The 25,428-nt window shown below is 38.7% G+C and overlaps 1 pseudogene; it reads left to right on the top strand.

Annotated features, from left to right (window-relative positions):
- The first annotated feature begins 1,309 nt into the window (after positions 1-1,309).
- Positions 1,310-5,553, top strand: LOC122913466 (annotated as a pseudogene).
- The last annotated feature ends 19,875 nt before the right edge of the window (positions 5,554-25,428 follow it).

Here is a 25,428-nt window from a genome sequence, read left to right on the forward strand (position 1 = left end):
CTTCAACATATGAAGATTAGGGGAAAACAATTCATTCCATAACAGGAATGTATGGGGAAGAGTGTGCCCTGTGTAATTTCCTTAAGGGATTTTTCTTCTGAAGCATAGGTTCTTATATCTTTATATATTGGTTTCTGGTGATCCTCGATGCCCCAGAAGTTGCATGCAAAAATATCATGTATATGAACTTTTGTGGAGAGAGGATCTATATTTTTTGTTCCAAACTCTGTATCCACCATGGAAAGATTTTTAAAAGATGGCAAGTCCCATGCTCAGACATTCATATTTAACTCCTGTTGGGTAAATGTCGGGCATGGATTTTTTTATAACGTTCTCCATTCGATTCTAATGTGCAGCCAAGTTTCAGAATCACTAGTCTAAAGCTTTTTTATTTAAATTGCAACCTGAGAACCAGTAGCATCTGAATCACCTGGAAACTTATTGGAAACACTGAAACACAAAAACTGCATTTTTGTAAATTGGATAGATAATTTGTCTTGTATGCCCATTAATGTTTAAAGAGCGCTTGTTTATAGTTTTCCTCAGATTTTAACCACAGAATATTCAAAACCACTAAGAAAATTGTTTTTCAATCTGTGATTTTTAGGATAGCTTACATAGCAGTCCTTGTTCTTTTGTTTGCTATTGGATCTATTTTAGAGACGAGGTCATGTCAGGGTCGGTTGCAAACAAGTAATCCATGAAGTAACAGTACAGTAAAATACACCCTGGCTCAACCACAGATTACATATTATTATCTGCTATTCATCACTGCAAACATTATGCATAATTGCTCAATGACCAACTGTTGGTCTACACAGCATTTACCCTAAAGATACAAAGCGCTCTTAATAAAGAAAACAGTAGCTGGCTTGTGTTAATACTGAAACAAAATAAAAAGAGAAAAAGGTCTGAAGAGATAGAGGTTAGGGTAAGATGGGTGAAAGGGAGACATGGTATTTCAGTGTCTGAACATTAGAATCTCAATCTTAATACCTAAGACTTTGAACAAGTGATTCTTGACCTCTACCAAACCATCTCCCATCATTCCTATGGTTATTTTGAATAAATAGGATGGAACTGGATTGGGAATGAGGAACAGAAACAAGGAAAAATTCCTGTGAAGAAGGATAAATTAGCAGATAAATTTCTCTAGGTAACTTACTGGATGAATTTCATTGAAGGAATTGCTTTTTCTTTTTTTTTTTTTTAAGGATTTTATTTATTTATTTTTGAAAGAGAAGTGCATGAGCAGGGGTAGGAGCAGAGGTAGAGGGAGAGAAAATCCCAAGCAGACACCCTGCTAAGCATGAAGATCCAGGTGGGGCTTGATCTCAGGACCCTGAGATAATGACCAGAGCTAAAATCAAGAGTCTGATGCTTAATACAGTGAGCCACCCAGGTACCTGTGGGTGAATTATTCTTAATGATAACAAGAAAAATCATAATTAACTGCCTTTTTATAAATTAATTTCATAAATCAATCCATTCAGAAAATCACTACATTTTCAAGTCTATGTTTAAATGACTATAAAATTTTTGTATGACACTACATCTGGGAATTTTAGTTGAGCTTTATATATTTGCAGAAGCCAAGAAACATTTACTCTTCCAGGCCACCTCAGCATACAGACACTCCTTCAGAGATTCCTCATTCATTTTTACTTCCTATGTGTTTACTACCATCGTCACTGCAACCCATGGACATTGGCCCTAGATGAGCTGTAGAGGGTCTTTGGAACTAGTATGAATCTAATTCTGCCTTGCAGAGCTAATAATCAAGCAGCGATGCCAGGTGGACCCGAAGTGATAGTAAACAAATAAATTACCATCTTTAACAGCTAAATGTTTAGACAGTACAAACCTGTAACTATCAAGAAGACTTTGTTTCACTATAAACCTTACAAAATATCTGCATTAGGATGTTCATCTCTGATCACTGATACAGTTGATAAACACTATTTTTAAAATCAAATATGTCATTTTAAAGGTCTATATAAAGGGGCACCTGGGTGGCTCAGTGGGTTAAAGCCTCTGCCTTCAGCTCAGGTCATGGCCCCAGGGTCCTGGGATGGAGCCCACATCGGGCTCTCTGCTCAGCAGGGAGCCTGCTTCCTCCTCTCTCTCTGCCTGCCTCTCTGCCTACTTGCGATCTCAGTCCATCAAATAAATAAGTAAAATCTTTAAAAAAAAGTCATATAAAATACTTGAGATTATTCATTACCATCAATATTTGAAAATAATGTGTATTTTATCTAACTATTATTTGAGTGTTTAATACAAACCAATAATTATTGTAATCTTCTGTTTGTATGTTTCATTCTTTTATATTCTTTTACTTTCAGCCTTTCTGTTCTTATGTTTGAAGCACATTCTTCATAGTAGCATATATTCAGTCTGACAATTTTAGTGTTTTACTTGGAACATTTAGTCTATTGACATTGAAAGTAATTACTAAAAGATATAAATTACTATCTGGCAGATTACTGTTTATTTTTATTTGACCAATCTGTTTATGTTTTTATACTCTTATTTCCTGCTTTTTTCTTTTAAATTAATATCTGATTATTTGTTTAATACAGTTTATTATTTCACAACCTCTCTTTATTAGCTTATTAGTTATACTTTTTTTTGCAAGTGATCCTAGAAATTACAATATACATCTTTAATTATATTCTAATAGGAACTATTAGCTCTGACACTTCCCTTCAATTCTAGAAACTTAGTATATTTAAAATCTAGTATGTCTCCTCCCAAATTTCATTTTTAATTGATATACACTTTAATCCTATATCTATTTTTAAATCCACAAGAGAAAACATTATTTTCCTTTGTCCAAGTAAGATTTATTTATGTTTACTCACATATTAACACTTTTTATTGTTGTTCTTTTTCTTATATTTGCCTACATATACCTAGTGCTATTTCTCTTTCATATGAAGAAATTTTTTTAGTGCACCTTTGCTGTGAACAAATTGTTTCAGATTTTGTTTATTATTGTCTTTATTTAAGCTTTGAAGAATAATTTTTACATACATCATTCTAGATGGATAGGGTTATTTGGAGCTTGTTTGTTATTTTGGCATATTAAAGATGTTCTGTTAATTTCTGACTTACATTTTCACATTGAAAAGTTAGCTGTTAGTCTTTTGCTGCTCTTTCAAGGCAAAATGTATTTGCCTTTGGTTTTAAGATTTTCTTTCTTTTTTTTTTTAATTTTATGTAGCTTTACTATAATGAGCCCAGGTTTCTTTATACAGGTATACCTCCTTTTATTGTATTTTGCTTTATCGTTCGCAGATACTGCATTGTTTTACAAATTGAACGTTTGTGGTAACCCTGCATTTAGCAATTCTATGGGCACCATTTTTCCAAAAGCTTTTGCCTATTGTGTATCTCTGTGTCACATTTTGATGTCAAACATTTTCATTATTGTTATATTTCTTATCGTGATCTCTGATTGGTGCTCTTTAAGGTTACTATTTTCATTGTGTTGGGATTCTATGAACTGCACCCACATAAGAGGGTAAACTTAATCAATAAATGTGTGTTCCGACTGTTCCACTGAGCAACCGTTGCCCCATCTCTCCCTTTTCTCTAGGCTCTCCATTCTTTGAAACAGGACAATATTGAAATTAAACCAAATAATAACCTTACCATGGTCTCAAGTGTTCAAGTGAAAGGAAAAGTCATATGTCTCTCCCTTTAAATCAAAAGCTTAGTGAGGAGGGCATGTCAAAAGCTGAGATAGGCTGAAAGCTAGGCCTCTCACACCAAAGAGTAGTCAAGTTGTGAATGCAAAGGGAAAGTTCCTGAAGGAAATTAAAAGTGCTATTCCAGTGAACACACAAACAGTAAGGAAGTGTAACAGCCTTGGGGTACCTGGGTGGCTCAGTCAGTTAAGCATCTGCCATTGACTCAGATCATGATCTCAGTGTCCTGGGATCAAGCTCCACTTCATACTCCTTGGCCAGTGGTGAATCTGCTTCTCCTTCTCTCTCAGCCCCTTCCCCCAACTCATCCCCTGTCTTTCCCTCAAATAAATAAATAAAATATTTTTAAAAAGTGTAACACCCTTATTGCTGATGTGGAGACAGTTATTGTGGTCTGGATAGAAGATCAAACCAGCAATGACATTCCAGGAAGCCAAAATCTACTCCAAAGCAAGGCCCTAATTCTCTGCAATTCTATGAATTCTAAGGCTGAGAGAAGTGAGGAAGCTGCAGAAGAAGTCTGAAAATGGCAGAGGATGGTTCATGAGTTGTAAGGAAAGAAGACTTCTCCATAACATAAGTAGAAGGTGGAGCAGCAGGTGCTAATGTGAAAGCTGTAGCAAGTTATCTAAAGGTTCTAGCAAAGATCATTCATGCAGGGGGCTACACTAGAAAACAGATTTTCAGAATAGACAAGTAGTCTTCTGTTGGAAGAAGATGCCATCTAGGACTCTCACAATTAGGGAGTCAATGTCTGGCTTCAAAGAGTCAAAGGACTAAGGTTGCCACTCTATCAGCTCTTGGCTTTCAGCTGAAGCCAATTCTTATTTACCATTTTCAAAATCCTAAAAGCCTTACCAATTATGCTAAATCTATTTTGCTGTGCTCTATGAAGGGAACTACAAAGTCTGAATGACAGCATGTCTCTTTACAATATGGTTTACTGAATATTTTAAGCCCACTGTTGAGACTTACTGTTCAGGAAAAAAAAAAAATATATATATATATATATATATATATATATATATATATATATATACACACACACACACATATATATTCTTTTTTGAGTATTCTTTTTGAATATTACTGCTCATTGGCAATGCACTTGGCAGCCCAAGAGTTCTGATGGAGATGTAAATAAGATGAATGCTATTTTCATCCCCTATTAACAGAACATCCATTCTGCAGCCCATAAACCAAGAATTAATTTTTACTTTCAAGTCTTATTATTTAAGAAGAACTTTTCATAAGCCTATGTTTGCCAAAGGCAGTAATTCTTCTTATTTGGGCAAAGTAAACTAAAAACCTTCTGGAAAGGATTCACTGTTCTGGATGCTATGAAGAACATTCATGATTCATGGGAGGATGTCAAAATATCAATATTAATAGGAGTGTGGAAAAAATTAACTCCAACCATCATGGATGACATTGAGGGCTTCAAGACTTCAGTGGAGAAAGTAACAGCAGATTTGGTGGAAACAGCAAAAGAACTAAAATTAGAAGTAGAGCCTGAGGATGTGATTGAATTGCTGAAATCTCATTATAAAAATTTAATGGATGAGGAATTGCTTCTTATGGATGAGCAAAGAAAATGGTTCTTGAGATGGAATCTACCTCTGGTGAAGATACTATGAAGATTATTGAAATGATGATAAAGGGTTTAGAATATTACATAAACATAGTTGATAAAGCAGTAGAAGGCTTTGAGAAGATTGATTCCAGTTTTTAAAGAAGTTCTATGAGTAAAATGTTATCAAACAGCATCGCATGCTGCAGAGAAATCATTCATGACAGGAAGAGTCAATTGATATGGCGAAGAAAGGTAGCATTTTTTTAGCAATAGAATATTTTGAGGTATAATTAAAGATTATACATTGTTTTTTACACATAATGCTATTCACACTTAACAGACTCCAGTATAGTGTAAACATAACTTTTACATGCACTGGGAAATAAAAAAAAATTCATTTGATTTGTTTTATTACAATATTTGCTTTATTGCAGTGGTCTGGAACTGAGCTTGCAATATTTCTGAGATGTGCCTGTATTTATCCTGCTGGAGTTCATAGAGATTCTTGAGTTTGTGGTTTGCTGCTTTTTATCAGCTCATAAAAATTACCAAATATTCAAATATTTTTATAACTCATTCTAATGCTCTTCTACTTCTGGGACTACAATTACATTATCTTAGATTTACTGTGTTCAATATGTTCCTTAATCTCTTTTCTGTATTTTAATAATTTTTCCTCAGTGCTTCAGTCTGGATATTTCCTATTGACCTCTATCCTTCTCTTCTGCTGTGTCAAATCTAATGTTAAACCTATCTATTGAGTTCTTAATTTCAGCAATTATATTTTTTAGTCTAGAATTTACATGTGATTTTGTTCAGTTGTTTCATATCATAGCTTCTTATTCTAAAAGAGTTTAATATTCACAAGGCATTGCAAGAATAGTACAGAGTTCCTATATACCTAATAATAATATCTTACATACTCAAACACATTATCAAAACCAGACAATGATGTTGGAACAATACCATTAACTATTAATAAAGTAAAGAAATTACTCAGATTGTGTGTGTGTGTGTGCACATGTATACGTTTCTGGAAATTTTTATCACTTGTATAGATTTGAATGACTATCACCACACCATTTGATATTTTAAAGCTAAATTCCAAGTCCTCTACTGAAATTTTATTTTTGTTGCTCTTTTCCTCTGTTTTTTTTTTCTTTAATATTTTAATTATTTAGTTATTTTAAAGATCTTGTCTGAGAAAGACCTAGAAGTGATTTAAATACTGGAATTTTCTGCTTTTTTTTTCTCAGTTTTCGGTCCTGTTTTTTTGGCATACCTGACAATATTTTACTGGCTGCATGACACCAAAAATAGTAAGTTGTAGTAGCCCTAAATGAAGTTATATTCTTCCTAAGAGGGTTTATTCTTTTCTCTGTGAGGCAGAGTGTGGAGCTGGTACCTTAACACAATCCCCTTAAGGAGGGATTGCAATTTTAGTAAGGCTCGGTTTAGTTCTGGTTGCTCTTTAAAGGTCCCAGTTGAGAGCCAGAGGTTTGTACCAGGTACCTTTCACACTGGTACATCCTGAAAACCCTGTTCTGTTTTTCAAAGGCTTTCTGTTAAGGTTCTTAGCCTCCATCCCTGAAATCTCAAATTTTGGCAAATGTCTTGATCGAAACTGGCCAAGTATGTTAGACTCAATTCTGTAGCCTTCCCTTCTGATCCAGGTCCCTCAAATTTCTAATGTTTGTCTCTCCAGCTCCTGAAGAAAGCCAAAAGGGCTGCTTATTTTTGTGCATCTTAGCACTGGTCTTCCGCCCAAGACCTACATCTGAATTCTCAGCCTCTTGTTTTAAGCCCAGAATCAGTAAGTACCTTAAGGGGAAAAAAAGCTGTAGCATGTTGAGTCACATCCCTGAGGTTTCTCCTTCTGGGGTATTTTGGACCTCTGGTCTTGCCTGCCTCAGTATATTTCTGCCTTTAAATAGATTTTTTTTAACTTGACATTTTTAGTTGTTCTCAGAGAGAGCATGGGTCTACTACAACCTAATCTATTGTAGTCAGAATCTGGAAATCCAGAATTGCCTAACTCTAGATTTTATATTTTGATTGGTGTTGGGGAAAGAAAGGCAGACAATAAACAACAAACAGAATTTGAGCAAGATAATTTCAGAGGATGATAAATGCTATGATGAAAATAAACAAGATGATGTGAAAATCATGAGGTAGCAAACTGCCTTACATCTTGCATCTGAGGAAAATACATCTTACAACGTGCCTGGGCTTATCATCATGGACTGAAGATTTGGGCCCCTTCCCCCATCAATTCATATGTTGAAATCTCATTCCTGATGTGTTGGTGTTTGGAAGTGGGGCCCTGGGGAAGTGGTTAGGTCATGAGTGGGATTAGTGTCCTTATAAAAGACCACAGAGAGCCCCTCTGCCCCTTCCGCCATGTGAGGACACAGAGAGAAGAACCAGGAAGGAGACCCTCACCAGACACCAAATCTGGTGACAACCTGATCTTGGATTCTGGCCACCAGACATGAGATTTTTTTTTTTTTTCTTATAAGCACCCAGTTTATGGTATTCTGTTGTAGGAACCCAAATGGACTAAGACACTTATCTTACTAAAGACACAGTGAAGAAAAGCTCTTATTATCCCCATTTTGTAGATGAGAATATCTTAATCTCTGGACACAATTGTTGTTCACCTTCCAGCAGTCAGACCAGGCTGGAGAACATCAGGTAATAAAATAGTGGGGGAAGAAACACTAAATCTGATCCCTAATCATTAGGGATTACACACTTCGGCACAAAGACCCCTGACCAACCCAGACCAGGAAAGAGAGAAAATCTTCCAAGACTTCACCATTCCATACATTTAGTGCCTGCTAGGAAAGAGGCAACTGGAGAGCACTTTGGTAAATGGAGCTTCCCAGGTCTGCCTTTAGCAATTGAGGGAGCCATCTATTCTGAAGCCTGCTAAGCTGCCATAACTCACAGGTCTTCCTAATTCAGATGGGTTTGGGATGCTGGATCCTGGAAATAAGCTTTCCCCACCACTGCACTTCACTCAGCTCTCAGCCTTACATCATTTCCAAAGCATTAAGCAGTCTGCAACTTGAGAATCCTGCCGCTGGGTGACATCTGTAACATCTGACATCATTTAGAAGACACTGCAAGGGTAAAAGAGCACTTTTTTGATCAGGGACATAAATAATTCTTAGGAAGAAATTAAGTTAAAAGGCTTTTCTTTCCCTAAATGGATTTGCAAGATTTGGCTTCCCAGCCAGGGCTGCCGCAAGGAGCTCTGTTTCAGGGAGTCAAGGAGGTAACTTTGAGCATTTGACACTCAGGCATGATATGCTATGTAGGATAAAGAAGGACACAAAGGGAATTCCCAGGCTATAAGGATGCACTGTTAATTTCTAAAGAAGAGGAGAAACAGGGTGTGGCTACATTATACTATTGGGTGCTCTTAGTGTTAACAGCAAATGGAAAAGGGACAGATACTGGATGTCTGTTCAGGATGTCCTTTAATCTCCAGGAATGTTCATCAAGATCTTGGGAAGTTGCAAATGACCATCTCCTGCCAAGAAAGTCCCAGACCTTCTTCTCCATCTCATCCCCACTTGGCAGAATTAAGAAAGACTGGGCTTGTTGTTTTGTCTTTCTAAGCTCTATGTCTGTAGCAGGAAAAGGAAAAAGAATTAAGAGTCTAACCTTCCTTATAAAACTTACTGAAATTGCTACCAGACCTTTGACAATAACAAGAATTTCCACTTCACCTCATCTCTGGCTTGTAGCACAGAGCAATGCTAAGAGTCAGCATTCCATGGGAACATTCCAAGGTCTACCACCTAAGGCTTCCTGGATCTAGGGTCTAAGAGGGACTGTATGTCCCTCTTAACAAAGGAGCAACAGAACCAGTCTCTTACCTCACACCTACAAACTGGTCTCAGCTATATGAATTGAGCAGAAGCTGCAACACAGAGTAGGCATCAAGAAAGAACAAGTATTCCAACACCTTTCATTCCACAACCATCTCAGCATGAGCAGGATGCAAACTAGGCTGAGGGTTAGAATTCTGGAATCCTGATACTAGAAGCAGCATTAAGCTTTTAGGATCAACTAGGGATTACTCATTTCACAGATGAGGATGCTGTTTCTTCAGACTACATAGCTAATTAACCACAGGGATGTAAACTCTGTAAAGACAGAGCATAAGGATTTGATCATCATGGTACCTCTAATGCCTAACAAGAACCAGCATGTAATAGGTGCCTATTATAGTCCAGAAACTGTATTAAGTGGTATGCAGAGATGTATACAATGTGGTCCCAGTCAATGTGAAACACACCACCTAGTGGGGGACATGGGCACATAACAGAAAATTACAAAGCAATGCTGCTCATGCTTTCATGAATATATAAGTAAGGTGCCCAGTGGAAAGTCCAGGGAAAATAGTAAGTATTGTTGCCTGTGGCCTTCGAATAACTGAGCACTTAATATACTAAAATAAGCATTGAGTATAAAATAATAGTGAATGAGTTGCTGTCTCCACCCTAATAGAGCTTCCCATCTAATGCAAAAACAATAGGCAAAGAGTTGATACCAATACATTGTAGTAAATGGTGATGTAAGTGTAGGACACTTTGGGAACACATGGAAAAGGTGTATCACACAGAAGAGGGAAGGCAGAAAAAAATTTCCAGTGGACATGGCATATAGACTGAAATGAACAGAGCAGAATTTACCCCGTGAAGAAGAAGGAGGGATGGGGTGGGCAAAAAGACATCCCAGGAGAAAGACAGTGCATGGTTTAATCTTGATATGTTTATGATGGAGCACAACTTGCAAAGGAAAGGAGTGTCAGATATTTTCAAGGGTAAGGGAGTTCTGACTATAAGCTGAACTTTATCCAGAAAATCTAAGTAGTTTGATCTTGAGAACAGTCTGAACCCACTGAAAACTTTTAAACGATAGAATAAAATGATTAGGCTTTTGTTTAGGTCCTCTCAACATGGATTAAGGAAGTACAAATAGGCAAAATTGGAGGCAAATTTTCTCATTAGGAGACTTCTGGAATAATTCAGTTGAAAGGTGATAATGTGTATGAACTCTGTACCATTTGCCTGAATTCTTAAGTTTCTAATTCTACAATTAAAAATTTGCCCAAAATGACAATGGTGTAAAAGAATATTGTGAGAGTAGAGATACAAAAATAATGAGCGATGTCAAGTGGATATGGTCAGCAGAATCTGTTGGTTGATTAAAGGTAGGGGGTAAAGAAGGAAAAAGCTGAAGTTGACTTGGGGGTTCTGGCTTGAGTGACTGAGTTGTGCCATTTACTGTTGCCAGAGTAGAAAGGGAGAAGCATGTAGAAGTTGAGAGGATGTTACACGAGATGAGGTTGGTTCAATTTAACGTTAAATTGAGGTTCTTCAGAAAGAGAAGGAAACAAGAAAATAGTTATAAAACTTTTTCATTCCGTTCTCACATGAAACAATGGCTACAATCTTTTATTCTCCTTGTCACACCCACGAAGAAAGAAAGACAGAGAGAGAGAGAGCGAACTGATTAAGTTCATTACTGAAGAATCATTCCGGGAAATGTCTAGCAGCTATGACTTTAGTGTACAGTTCCCCTTGTTCTGCTCAAGACAGACGATGAGGGTAGAGGATGAATTCGGGAGTGAACAACAATCAGTAGAAAAGGAACATGCGCATAGTCCCCACTGTTATGACTGTCCTAGGAGGATCCTTCTTCAGATCCATTCCCAGCTGCCTTCAATAGAAAGTAAAGAAAGAAAAGAGAGTGAAGGCAAGTCTGGCAAATCCGATAAAGATGGATGGAAGGGATTGAGACAAAGGCACCTGCCGGCATTGTGTCAGCTTCCACTCACCAGCTCAAAAACAAACTCATTAATTATCTGCCAGCCTGGGCTCAAATAGCCCCAGTGTAAGCACTCCCACACTCCCGGCTTGCAGTGAGACAAACAGCCGTGAGGTATATACACCGTGGGCTCTTGCTGCTGACGGAATGCAGAACCAGCTCCACCGTGGCCCAGAGCAAGTTCTCCCGAAGGACCCAGACTTTACCTAGCACAGCTTCACTCAGGACCCTCATTATTTCACATTTTGTGTAAGATCATCAAACAAAGCAGACCCTCTGATTTCTTCTCAAGCATTTCGTTCACTCTCTGCATTCTTTCCATGCAAGGTCTTTAAGCAGAACTAAGATGCCAACTTTTATCACCCACCGACACACGTGCACATGCACGCTTGTGCACACACACGCACACACACTATGATTGCCTTGATGCTCGCCAGTACTTTTATATTGTGAGGCTCATAGAGGGCCCGGCCTCATTAGCCAGCAATTAGAAAGTAAATTCATTATTCCACTCAAATTTAGCTAGTCCTCTGCACTCCCAGAGTCAGAGCATGTCCTTACCTTCCTCCTGGTTGCTCATTCACTCAGCCTCAACCTCCTTGTCCCAGTGACCACTATGTCCTCTGTATACTAGATCTTACTGCCTCTCCAGTCATTCTTTTTCCACTCCTGTTGGTCAAACTCTGGCTTCAGGCTGTGCCATGCCCTTCCCAACTTGTGCAATAGGCCTCTCCACAACCAGTGTGCCCCCTCCAAGACATTCTCTATGCTATAGTAGAAATGCCCCTCTAAAACACAAAGCTAAAAATGCTATTTCATTGTTCTAAATTCTTTAGTGTTTTAAGCAGATATTCTTTAATGGCACCTACTACGTCTTTCATAATTTGTTGTTTCCCTTTTATCTTCAACCTAATTCACCCTCAGTCCTACTCTAGCCCGTTACTCTATGCACCACCTGCTGTCTCTTCTCTCAAGGTCTCCATAGATCCTCTCCATTTCCTTAGCTGAGAACATACTCACCTCTTCACCTACCAGCTCTTACCTATCCTTCTGGGTCAAGCATATAATTCACTTCTTCCCGGGAACTTGGTCTGACTGAACTTCCTGATAGGCTTTCACCTTCCATAAAGTACAATAGTATCCTTGCTCTAACAAATTATAACTGCCTGTTTCTCTCCTCTATTTCATACTAGCTTGTAGATCTTTTGAGAGCAGGGATGTTGTGCGTGATGGTTGTAGACGTAGTGTCGGTCCTGATCACAGTATCTGGGACAACAGCAGACCCTTAAGAAATACTAAGCAGGGGCACCTGGGTGGCTCAGTGGGTTAAGCCTCTGTCTTCAGCTCAAGTCATGATCTCAGGGTCCTGGGATCGAGTCCCACATTGGGCTCTCTGCTCGGCGGGGAGCCTGCTTCCTTCTCTCTCTCGCTCTCTCTCTCTCTCTGCCTGCCTCTCTACCTACCTGTGATCTCTCTCTGTCAAAGAAAGAAAGAAAGAGAGAAAGAAAGAAAGAGAGAAAGAAAGAAAAAGAAAGAAAGAAAGAAAGACTAAGCAGGGGCACCTGGGTGGCTCAGTGGGTTAAGCCTCTGTCTTCAGCTCAAGTCATGATCTCAGGGTCCTGGGATTGAGCCCCGTATCGGGCTCTCTGCTCAGCAGGAGGCCTGCTTCTCCCTCTCTCTCTGCCTACTTGTGATCTCTGTCTGTCAAATAAATAAATAAAATCTTAAAATATATATATATATATATATATATATATATATATATTGAGCAAATGAATGAACAGGGGGTGGTAACCAAGAAGAGACTCAGTTCAGCCTCTTTTGTTGCAAGGAAAGGGACCCACATCCATCCAACATAAGTAAAGGAGAATTTTAGGGTAGGATGTTAGGTTAAATATTTTAATCTCTTTTTTACTCAGTTTAAGATTCAAATTTAATAGAGGGGATAAAGGATGAGCCTTTATGTCACGTGCATCTACTTGATGAGAGGATGGCAGAGCCCTTGTTTAACAGCGTTGGTGCACTATTGGCAATGGGGAAGAAGGAAATCACAGTTCTGTAAAGCAAGAGGATGGATGTTACATGTCAAAGCTAACAAATGCCATGAGCTCATAATTCTGAGTTCTCTTTAATATTTTAGTGACCACAGTTTTTGGCTCTTAGATTCAGGGTTGAGAGTTTGAATGGGAGGGGAAAGAGAGAAGGCCAATATGACACTGAAAGTGATCTCTAAGAATGGTGAACTCATTTTTCCAATAGTATATATTGCTGGTTCTCTGTGCAAAAGTCACTCAGGAGCTACACCATATAAGACGTCAGTAGGAACTTAGGAAAACAACAATAATTGACAATTTATCAAAAGACGGATTATAGAATGGTTCTTTAATCATCAAAAATGATTCAGTAATTAAAGATTAAGATGATACAAAGAATTGTTTTCTTTTCTTCTTTTCTAAGATTTAAAGGTAATAAGTAGGTTTAAATAAAGTGTGAAGAATTTAGAGTCCATACGAGATGTGTGCGTGGAAAATAAGGACTGTGTCTTACACTTTTAAACATATTTTTGTGTCTGATGCTGTACGCAGTGGAAAGTGACAGTCAGAAGCATTCAACTGAGAAATTAGGGTTTTACCACTTACTGATCGTCTGACTTTGAATAAATAATCTCTCTAAGCCTCAGTTTCTTATCTGTACATTAAATCTAGTATTACTTCATACAATTATTGTTTGGCTTTAGCAGAATCCTGTATATAAAGCAATGAGATTTCTTGGTGTATAATAAGTACTCAATAAAATGACAACTAAGATTCAGTAAACATTTGTTAATTTTGGTAATGATTCTCTTAATGCAAAAGTTATTAAGCAATAATTTTTTTTTTACAACGTATTAAGGAAACTGGACTTTTGTTAGTACTTGAATAAGAAAAGGAACTCACGCCTTCCTGGTGTGATTTAAGTTCCTCCCTGAAGACAGGAGGGTGAGTTAAATGGCATTTTCTCCCCCGTCCCTTCCTCTCATTAGACCCACCCATCCTTGGGAAATCAGCTTCCTGCCTATTCCCTGAAGCATCTCTCTCTCTCCGTCTCTCCCTCTCTCTCTTTTTTTTTTTTTTCAGATGGTAAATTACACACTCGGCAATATTTAGTAGCTGCTTCAGAAAGGAGGCTTTTGCCAGACTCCACCATCTTTTTCTGTCTGATTTACCGTGGTCCGCAAATAGAGGTTGGCTGATCTTTGGTCTCAGGTATCCATTGGGAAAGTTACCATAAAGAAATATAACCTGTGAAAATGGAGGGAAAGTGAAACCAAAAGCAAGTAAAGTAAGGAGGCAATGGACAGAGATCAAAATTCTAGTCAAGTCCCACACTGTCTGACAGAATCCATCATTTGCTGACTTGGCAGGAGATTTAGCCAACATTCGAAGCCCCAGTTTTCTTGAAACCCAGAAAGCTTCCAGATAAGCAACTACAGCACTATTTGTGAACTTGCAGCTCAGCGTACCGCAAGTGTCCCTTCACACATCCTGCCCACTTTTCAAGGGGTTCCTCAAATCTTGATTTTTTATAGTATCATTACCATCATTATCCTCACCCTGAAATATCACCCCGTCAGTCAAGATGCCCTATTAGGTCCTTGCCCTTAGAAAACCCCCTTCATCCTCCTCAGAAACTGACACCCTTGAAAGAAGTTAATAACTGAGAAAATGATAAGTCCATGTCTGAGATGACCTAGCTGTTCTTGCAGAACTAGAAGAGGACAAAGTGACGCTAAGAGAAAAGTAGATTCTGTCCACAGCAGTCAAATACAATAAATAGAAGGCTTGGGACACAGCTATTGAATAAGACAATGAAGGAGATCATTGATACTTTCAACATTAGTATTTTCTCTTGATCTACTTAGACTAACTTTTTTTCTCAAACCAATCATCCTACTGCTTGACCAGTTCATGACATATGGTTTTTACTATTATCCTCTTACCCAGACTTCATGTCCCAAACGCAGAACCTATACTATGTGATGGGAGACAATCGGTCCCTCACTCTTATATGCCATTCTAGCTACTGACTTATTTCTATCTTTGCTTGACAGCCTAGATTTCTAAAAGAGTTTTCTCCATATCCTCACCTCCTAAAGATTCCCTGTGGTCTCCACAATTTTTAAAAATTAATGGTTATTTTTCATCTATCTTTCATAATTTTTGTGTAGCATTTGATAATACTGGCAACCCCATCTTTAAATTTCTATCCTCTCCTGACTTCTAAGACCTATCCCTCACCTTTGTTCTCTAGTGGCTAGATTATAGTGTGCCTTATGAACTCATCTGCATCTGTCCCTATACTAAATGCCCCACATTCTCTAGGATCTCCCCGCCGAACATGCTTTCACTGGAATATCTCACCTGCTCACACTGTTTCAACGGCTTATATGTTCCAAGTCTGAATCTTTAGACTATCCCTCTCTTGAGCTCCAGATCAAGGTAACCAACTGTTTCCTATATATCTTCACTTTGATGATGCCCAGGACCATCAGATTCCATAGATCCAAGAAAGAATTTGTGCTTTCCATTCCCCAAACTCTTACTCCTCTTGAGTTTATCACACCAGTGACCTGGAAATTATTCTTTCTTCCCTTCATATTCTCCTACATACAACTCATCTTTTGGTCTTGTCAATTCTGCTTTCTTAAATATGTTTGGAATTGGCCTCTTCTTCCCCACCTGCTCAGCCACTATCTCCTTAAACCTAAAATGGTCTTGCCCTTTTCCAGTTAATTCTCCATGATTTTTCTGTAATGCAAATAAATCAAGTTTTTCTATTGCTTAAAATCTTTCCATGCATTCCACTGTTTGGGATATTTTTAACCTCCTACCCTGGCATGGCATTCTAAGCTAGGAAGTTCATCATCTAGCCCCTAGCTTTCTCTCTCTGCTCTCACCTCTCATCAATCCCCTCTGACACACAGACCCCCCCCACCCCTGCGCCCAGTAATCCAATCAAACTACTTGCAAGACATGATTCCTTTTTATGAACCTTAAAAAAAAAAATGCTCTCTCAAGTTAATTTGAATTGTCCACCCTCACTTCTTCATCTTGCTAATTTCTTTTCCTTATTTTAAATCTTAACCCAAATGTTACCTCTTCAAGGAAACCCTCTCTAACTCCTTTGTCCACCCCCAGAGAAGGTTAGCAGTCTCTTCTCTTTATCTGTACAATATGATTTCTTCCCTTTATAATAGTACATGTGATGGCCTTTGTCTCTGTCACTAGACTGTGAGGTCTTTGAGAGATCAGTTTAGATATTATTTTTCCTTTATATTCCCAGCAATTAGCACAGCACTTGGCACATAGAAGGCATTAAATATGGATTGATTGAATGAATGAACAAATGAATGAAGAAATGATATAACAAAGAAAAGCATGTGGCTATATTTCCCAAAGAAGGAAATACTGTGCCAGGCACTCAGGTTTCTATATCATCTACAGTTAGCTAGTATAGCACAAGGCAGAGCTATTTACTTTCTCCTAAAAATATAAACTCTCTCCAAAGCTGTGTTTGTGCAAAGGCTGCAATGAAAGAAGCACTTGTTTAAATAGAAGAGTCTCTGGCAATTAGCAAACATGGGACAAATCCAAGATCCACTAACTTTCCTGGGGCTTTTGTGTTTGCAGCTAGATGTATGGAAAAGCTTATAAAGAATAAGCTTTCTTTTTTGCATAAAAGAAAACATGATGCCTCTCATTATCAAGGTTGTCATCTAGAAAACCAGAGTTTGGATTTATCTCAAAAACTAATCTTGAGGGGTCAAGAGTAGGGACAGGGCCATTTGGTCTTTAAAGAAAACATCCCCCCTGATACCCCTACCCTAAAGAATAGAAGACAAAAGTCAAGTTTAGCAAGCAAGGTATCTTACTGATAGGACAGAGTTGGCAAAAAATACATGACATAAAAGTACAGATTGCCATTGGGGTCTGTATGCCCGTGTCCATGGATGAAACTGCAGGTGTGAAGATATACACACCTCAACTATTTCCCCCTTGTCTTTACCAGGTGAGAGAGAATGGACTGTGGGCATCCTTAAATACTCATGTTCCTACCTCCTTGCAATACAAGGGCAAGGTATTTCCTCTACTACCCTGCCACTTCTTCTTCCTATAAAGTCAAGAGTTAGATTAGGTCACTTTTTAGGACTATTCAAGTTTTAACCCTCTCTTACCTTTCTAAAACATAATTATTTTAATATTCTACCTTTATGCTAAAGAGTACAATGGGAAAAAAACATAAGGTAGTCATCATAGTAAAATTAAAATAAATCTTTGGAATGAGAAGACTTGAATTCAAATTCTATCCTTACTATTTATCTGCCAAGTGACCTTTGGATAATTGCTTAACATCCCTGAGGTGCCAACCTTAAAGTAAAATTAAACTTACCTACTTCAAAGGGGCTTTTGTGAAAATCAAGTTATAGCTCAAGAGCAATGTCTTATTCATCTCTGTATCTATAGTGCCTGAGTGACTGGATGAGTCAATAAAAGAGGCCTTTATAATCAAACACATCTTTATTTCAGCAGAGATAAATAACAGCCTACAGATCAAGACAGAAATGTGCCTAAATGGCAATCATGCATCCCCCTGAGTGCTGCCTAGAAATCACTTCCATCTCAGACAAGTCTCTGTGGAGTGAATTCCCAGCACTGCCATCTGTGTGGCTTTGGATCTGAGGATGTCAATGGGCCTCTTTAGGAGATGAGCCCCTTGGGCCAACCCTTGGAATGGCAAGCCTCCTGGGGCAGTCAGGGAGCAGGATTCCTTGAGGAGGAATTTGAAGAAGACAAGGAACACCTCTAAGAAGTGGGTATGGGAAGCCAGGACAGTGAGGAAGGCATCGATCACCTCACCAGATGAGCAGGGCCCCTCGTTTGTTCTCATCTGCTTCCCTCTAAGAACCAGCAATGCGTCAGGCACCAGCTTCATTTGTAGGTGAGAGTCATTAATTTGAATTAATAGCACTGCAACCTTTGGGCTTTGTTTTGTTTTGTGTCCTTCCTGTGGACACTGCAGACTTTTTTGTTGTCTGGTTCTGTGAGTGGGGAGGTATTGTGAACAAGTGTCCAATTAGCCAGGAAAACAAAATCTGCCTGGGTAGCCACTCCAGCCAGAAGGCATCTTCCTCTAAAGCCCAAAGACCACACACCACACAATCTGGTTGTTCTGTTTAGTTCATTCCGCTGGGAGTGTCCTAGCTATCCTCTGACCTCCTAACTCTGTGCAATAATCCTTAGCCCCTAGGGATATTATTATTTCCCACTCACCCTACTCCCTCCTTGTCCAAGCAATACAGAAATAATACCCACTGTATGGGGACATAGTCAGGATCACAGATAATTTATGCAAAAGTTCTAGCTTACCGTCTGGCCCAAGGAAGACATTCAGTAAATATGACTACATTCTTCAAGAATGGGCAGAACATGTCTCATTCTCCTTACTCCATGGAACCACATAGAGGTTTGGGGGATAGAGGCGGTCAAGAACAATGGCATCCCCAGGATCTTCAGCAAGACGAACACCTCAGCAGTCTTGTAGGGCCAGACACAGAACTTGGAGACTAAGAAAGGTTCTGAGCTTAGTCAGTAGAATCAACATGTGTGTGTGATCAGTTCTGCCCACTACAATATCTCTCTCCCACCAGGGAATGGCCATGGCACCTGTGTTTGCTTTTCCTGCCTGGTATTTATAAACAAGGCATCCTTTCCACTAGCTGATAAAGAGAGGCAGTCACAGAGAGCAGGTCTACAAGATGTTCTCAGGCACAGCAGCTCCCACAAGAGAACTCTTCTAATACCAAGCATGACTATATTCAAATAGAGGGCCACCATTGAGAGGTAGGGGCCTTCAGACACCCCTGAGGTTTGCAAGAAATTGTACTTTCACCTTCAATAATTAAGGAAGACAGTTTTAGACATCCCTTCTCCTTCCTGCTCTAAAGAAAACTCACCTGCCTCTTTAGCTGTAGTTGAACTTTGTGAAGACCTGGAGGTTGTTGTGGACATGTTCTGAGTATGAACAAACAGGATGAAGGGCTGTGTCCCAAAGAAATAGATTATCATGAATCTTATCAAATCTTATCAAACCCCTTATCAGGAATCTTGGCTCCCAAGAATGTCAGCCTTCTAAAAAGATAAGCACTTCCTGTCACCTTGATGAAGAACAGAAAGATCTCAGGCATGTGCAGTAAAAGAGGCCACCATGGGGATCCTAGAACATCAATAATTCAAATGTGTCCTTATACAACCATCTCTCAATGCCAGTGCATCTGCTGCAGTATATGAAGGGGGTTGCCAACCTGTGAAAGCCCATTATAATTTACTGACAAAGCTGAATGCCTCCAGATTTCCTTCCTCATCTACTACCTCCCCTTTCTCCTTCCCTCCCCATCAATCCCACCAAACTGCAAAAAGACCAAGAATAGGGGCTCTAGAGCCAACTGGAATGAAATCACTTGTAGCAGGTGGTACCACCTGTCCCATCTAGTTCTAGCCAAAATAATCCACTCTCCATCATTACAAACTGCAGAGAATATTTCACCTATTCAGCATGAGCGCAACCTCATCCAGGCAAGGAAAGGATAAGAAGGACTTTGGCACCTACCACAAGCCAGTTAGAAAAGACAACATTCAGTAGCATGGTTTACCCATCTCCCACTTTGGTCCTGGAAATTTAGTGGTGAGTGATCCTCCTAGCAACTTATTTAGCCTCCAAATGCCAGCTGAATGCCTATGTGCCTCCATTGCCCATTGCATCAGTTTCTGGCTATGAAATCTACCACCTGCTTAGTGATCTGTCATAGCAAAGGCTGGGTGAGCAGTGCACTTGCAAGATATACCTCTATGCTGGACTGCCCAATCCACTTTCTTCCTTAAAAATCATCACTTTCTGTCTTCATTACAATGTCCCTAAACTTCCAGCCCTGGTAAAAATTTCTGAAGCAGGATTTTTCCACCCTCCCCACTCCCAAATTAACTTTCTTCTCTACATCATTTGTTCCATAGCTCACTGAATCACTTTCTAAGTACGAAAGTACTTTCTATGTAATGAACTTCTAATATTTAAGACTTTCCAGGACACCAATCAGACCACTTACCACCACTAATTTGCCTCTTGCTCCAGATTCTATTTCTCCTTAGTCCCTGTGGAACCCTCTGCACTTCAACTAAAAAAGTTAAATGTTTTCTTTCTGCAGAAGAAGAAAACTTGAAGTAGCCATGCAACTAAATAACTGGAGTTACAGTGACTATGTTAAGAAGGCCCTAAAGTGACTGAGGTCTAAGAGGTAGGAGAATTGTTCTCTCTCTCTCTCTCATTCTCTCCATAGGAGATAGATAGATAGATAGATATTGATATAGATAGATAGATATATCTATCTCCATAGGAGATAGATATATCTCCATATCTATATAGATAGATAGATATCTATCTCCATATCTATATAAATAGATAGATAGATATATCCTGGAAGATCAAACATCATGATTTTCCTCCAAATCCCAAGTGTATACTGGCTCCCCTAGGTTCAACCTGAGACACATCAGAACTGAATCCTCCAGAAATCCTGAGCATATCTCATTCCCCAGAGAGAACCCATAATAGCATTAAGTTACTTCCAGAAGTGCATGCCTATCACATTTTTGAAGTTTGATCTTGGGGTCTGCAATGTATGCGTGTGCCTTTTAAAACTGCTAAGCTACTGAGAAGTCTTAACGGTGTTGTCTATCACTCAAGTGACAAGAAACAGTGTCATGAGCTATATTTGGCATAGACTTGGCCCTTATTAGAGTGTTATGCTCAGTTTGGGGATTCTAATTTTCCAAAAGGTACAGAAAATTTGGAGAAGTTCCAAGACAGAGCAGTGAAATTGATTAAGGGGGTTGAGAATGGAAACTCAGGAAAAAGGTTAAATGAATGTGGATGATCTATCAAAGGCAAAGAAAAATGAGGATAGACCAAATATCTTAAAGTAAAGGAGATATTATTTTAAGGAAATGGGAGGCCATTGTTCTCTGATATAAGAATACATTAAAAAAAAAAAGTGCCCTAATACTGAGTATTAGGCATATCAGTTTCTATATTTTGTTTACTAACTTTTGAAATCATTAGAATCAGATGAGATTATAAAAATAATTTTCATTGAACACTTAAGAAAAAACTATTACCCATCCATATTTATTTATTTAATCCTCACAATAATTCCAAGATAAAGGAATTAAGGACCCCAGAGGTCCATTGCCCAAGGTCAACTAGCTATTAACTTGGGTCCAGTATTTGGTATGGCAGAACCTGGGGTCTCTGACTTTCACTACTGAAGCTTAAGCCAGTTCTCATACCCTGCCCCCCCAATATTTAGGCTGGTTGTCTGGAAGAAGAGTACTAGAATACAAGCTGGGGGTAGAGTGATTATAGCTCTTTTATCTTGGTTACTGTGAAAAGTCAGGTAGAATTTCTCCCTGATCTATGAATTACAATTACCTCCAGACTGCTGTATTTTCCTAGACCCAGCAAAATTATCAATCCAGTTTGCCACTGAGAGAATGGTGAGGCCATGAAATGAGCAAGAAAATATCTATAGATGGGATGGTTTATGGACAAAGGGGGTTAGAAGGCTTTGGGTATTTTGAGTTTGAGCGCCCTATGGGACATCTAGGTAGAACATTCCATCCTGAAGCTGGTTATAGCAGTCAGATACTTGGTTACAGCAGTCAGAAACTTGGATAAATGTCTAAACTCAAGAACTAAATTTGAGTGTTATTGAGTATGTGTGTCATTTGACACCTAAGAGCAGAGGTCGCTTCTCAAGGCATACATACAGTTAGCATAAGAAAGCAGGAGCAAGAATAGAACCCTGTGGAGCAACTCTTGAAGAAACAGAAGGAAAAATACCAGAATAGAGAAGGAAAACTTGCAACAGGAATAGTTTATAGAAAGAAAACACAATTCTCTAAGGAGATAGAACAGTAATGAACTCCTATACATCAACTAACATAGCATTGAAATATGCACCCCCCCAAAAACTGGAAGTACATTGAGGAGGAGATTCTAATGAAACTCTTATACATGGACAAATCAAATACACAAAAAATTAGCAATGTTAGAAACTTTGACTAACAAATTTAATTTAATATAGTCACACATATGTATATAGATATACAGAAGAGAATACATATTTTTTAAATGCCTATCAGTGATGAAAACATGATCAAGGCTTGACAACAACAACAAAAACTTAACATATTCCAAAATATACAGTATATTTTCTGACCTTAAAATAATAAAAAACAAAAAGCTCTTTGCAACAAAAAGGATGGAAAAATAAGGAAACAAATATCTATCCTTTTGAAATTGAAAAACACTTTTCTAAGGGACTCTTAGATACAAAATGAAATTTAAAATAATATTAGAAGGGCACCTGGATGGTTCAGTTGGTTGAGTTTCTGACTTGATTTTGGCTCAGGTCGTGATCTCAGAGTCGTGAGATCAAGCCCTGCTTCAGGCTCCACACTCAGCACAGAGTTTGCTAGAGATTCTCTCCCTCTCCTTCTCCCTCTCCCCACTCAAGCTCGCTCGCTCTCATTCTCTCTCTCTCATAAATAAATAAATAATAAATAAATATTAAATAAAATCTCTTAAAAATAAAGTAAAACAATATTAGAGACTAGTTTTAAAGAAGCAATACTGAAAATACTATACCTAAAACAATTTTTAAAGATTAAGAAAAAAATAACTTGTGTTATGGAAGCTAAGAGAATAAAAGATCTCAAGGAAAATAATGAACAACAGTAACAATCTTTAAAAAAAATCCACTGTAAGGTAAGAATTGAGAAATGTCCATTAGAATTGGCAATAAGAATGCCATTAAAATAGAATATTTGAAATGTTACTGGTAGATAAATGACTAAGATGTGAGAAAATAGAGATATAAAGTTTAAAACACATTTCTGACATGTTTAGATAAGAATGAGAGAGAAAATACAAAATAACTAGAGTAATATTCAAGATGAACAGAGACTTGCTTGATTTGTTTGCTGTTTGTTTTGTTTTGTTTTGTTATGCTTGCTGTTTTTGAATTGGAGAGACTTAGATATAGGCAAAGTAAGGATCTGAGACCATTAGAGGGGGAAAAAAAACAAAACAAACAAACAAAAACCTGACAAGAGAGAACAGTGAGAGTGGAACACTTGAAGCCAGACCCAGAAAAACACAGAGGGAAGAGGTTGAGGCTCACAGGCAGAAGCCAAGCTTGAATAGCAGAAGATACACTTACTCCTCTCCAACTGAAAGAAAGTAAGTGAGTATGGATGTGATGCCTGTAGTTCAGGGCAATGCTTTATCAGTGAAAGAAGACCAAGACTCATCTTTTGAAACTAAATGGGGTTGAGGTAGACTAGGCAGTAAGCGTTACACCTATAACAATAACTTAAAATTATTAAATACCAACTTGCAAATAATAACTAATTTAATCCTATGAAGAATTTTGTGAAGAAGGAATCATATTTATTACTATTTTTGCCATTTTTATAAAAATGAGGAAGGGATGCCTGGGGGGCTCAGTCAGCTGAGTGACCAGCTCTTGGTTTCAGCTCAGGTCATGATCCCAGGGTTGTAAGATCCAGTCCCTTGTCCAGCTCTGTGCTCAGCAGAGAGTTGGTTTGGGATCCTTTCTCTCCCTCTCCTTCCTCATCTACTCTTCCATGTGCTCTCTCTCTGTCTGTCAAATAAATAAAATCTTTGAAAATATAATGAGGAATCTTGGGCACAAAGAAGTTAATTAAGCAAAACATCCCAGCCAGACAACCAGTAAGTGAAGCCTGCACTCTTAGTCAAGAAGCCATGCCCCTTAGCACTACACTACATCTGGATGTTAAGTCCACAGGTCTTTTGTTTGGTTTTGCTTTTTTGGTTTTTGCTTTTGTTGTTATTGTTGTTGTTGTTTTGTGGGGAGGGGGGTTGGTTTTTTTCTTTTGATTTTTGGTTTCTGGGATTTTTTTTTGGATGAAGACTTTCAGCTTGGGCACAAAATATATGAATTTATAAAAGCAAGCACAGCTGATGACGTGAAGTTGGAGTGCACCACCAACTATCTCTTTGGAGCTGTGTTGTTTCTATTCACCGCAGCCTATTGATCTCTGCTGAAGAAGTCGCTGAAACCTGGCCCAACACGCCATTCCTCCATCAGGGGTAATTTATAAGCCTGTTGAGAGAGGCTGTGAGACTGATGAACCCAGCCGGCTGGTGGAGCAGGTCTCATGATTGATTCACTAGCCGTTCTCCTGCTCAGCCATTTCACCCTGATCAGGCCACGCCGCCTCGTTCGCCATATTCATCCATCATCCAGTAAACATCATCAACACTGTAGACCACAGGCACCATCTTTTGTATCTTGTTTTCTTTTTATGTGGGATTCTTAAACCTTGCTGTGGCTTCTCTCTACCCCTCATACAGACATACCTGTGAGAGACCAGCTGACCAGAATCAGGGATGGAAACAGATACCTCATGGGAAGGGAAGCGAAGATTCAGAATCCAATCTCAGGTGAACCTTTATAATTACGACTTGGACGACACAGGAGTCATGCATCTGTTAAAATCTGCAGTGCAGACAAACAACCAATTTTAAATTTCTTCCTCTGGAGTAGCTCTTTGGAAAATATTTTCTGTATGCCCCAAAATACAGTGGCATATATTTTTATTTTCCCTAGAACCGGCTTTGTAGGTCACTTATAAACAGCTACAAAATATGCTGTCAAGAAGCCAGCAGATGTTTTGTGGGAAATCATGCATATTGTCACAGAATTGTACAGAAAACTTGTAAAAAGAGTGGAAAAGGAGAGTGTCGTGAAAGAAAGCGTGATCTTTCATCCATAAATAATAGTCATAGTATTTAACTGTTCCTAACTCTTAAAATCAAATATTAGGGGCACCTGGGTGGCTTAGTGGGTTAAAGCCTCTGCCTTCAGCTCAGGTCATGATCCCGGGGTTTTGGGATCAAACCCCACATCAGGCTCTCTGCTCGGCGGGGAGCTTGCTTCCCTTCCTCTCTCTCTCTCTGCCTGCCTCTCTGCCTACTTGTGATCTCTGTCTGCCAAATAAATAAATAAAATATTTTTTTAAAAAATGCAAAAGTTAATCTTACCTCATGTAGTACTTCACAAACAAAATGATTTCTGGACCAGAGAGAAGTCAGGCGGGAAATCTTCCCCATCCATCTTCTTGTACAGACTAGATCCTTCTTCAGACTAGATTCCACCTT

Source organism: Neovison vison, chromosome 7 (genome assembly GCF_020171115.1).
Source record: "Neovison vison isolate M4711 chromosome 7, ASM_NN_V1, whole genome shotgun sequence".
Classification (NCBI taxonomy): Eukaryota; Metazoa; Chordata; class Mammalia; order Carnivora; family Mustelidae; genus Neogale; species Neogale vison.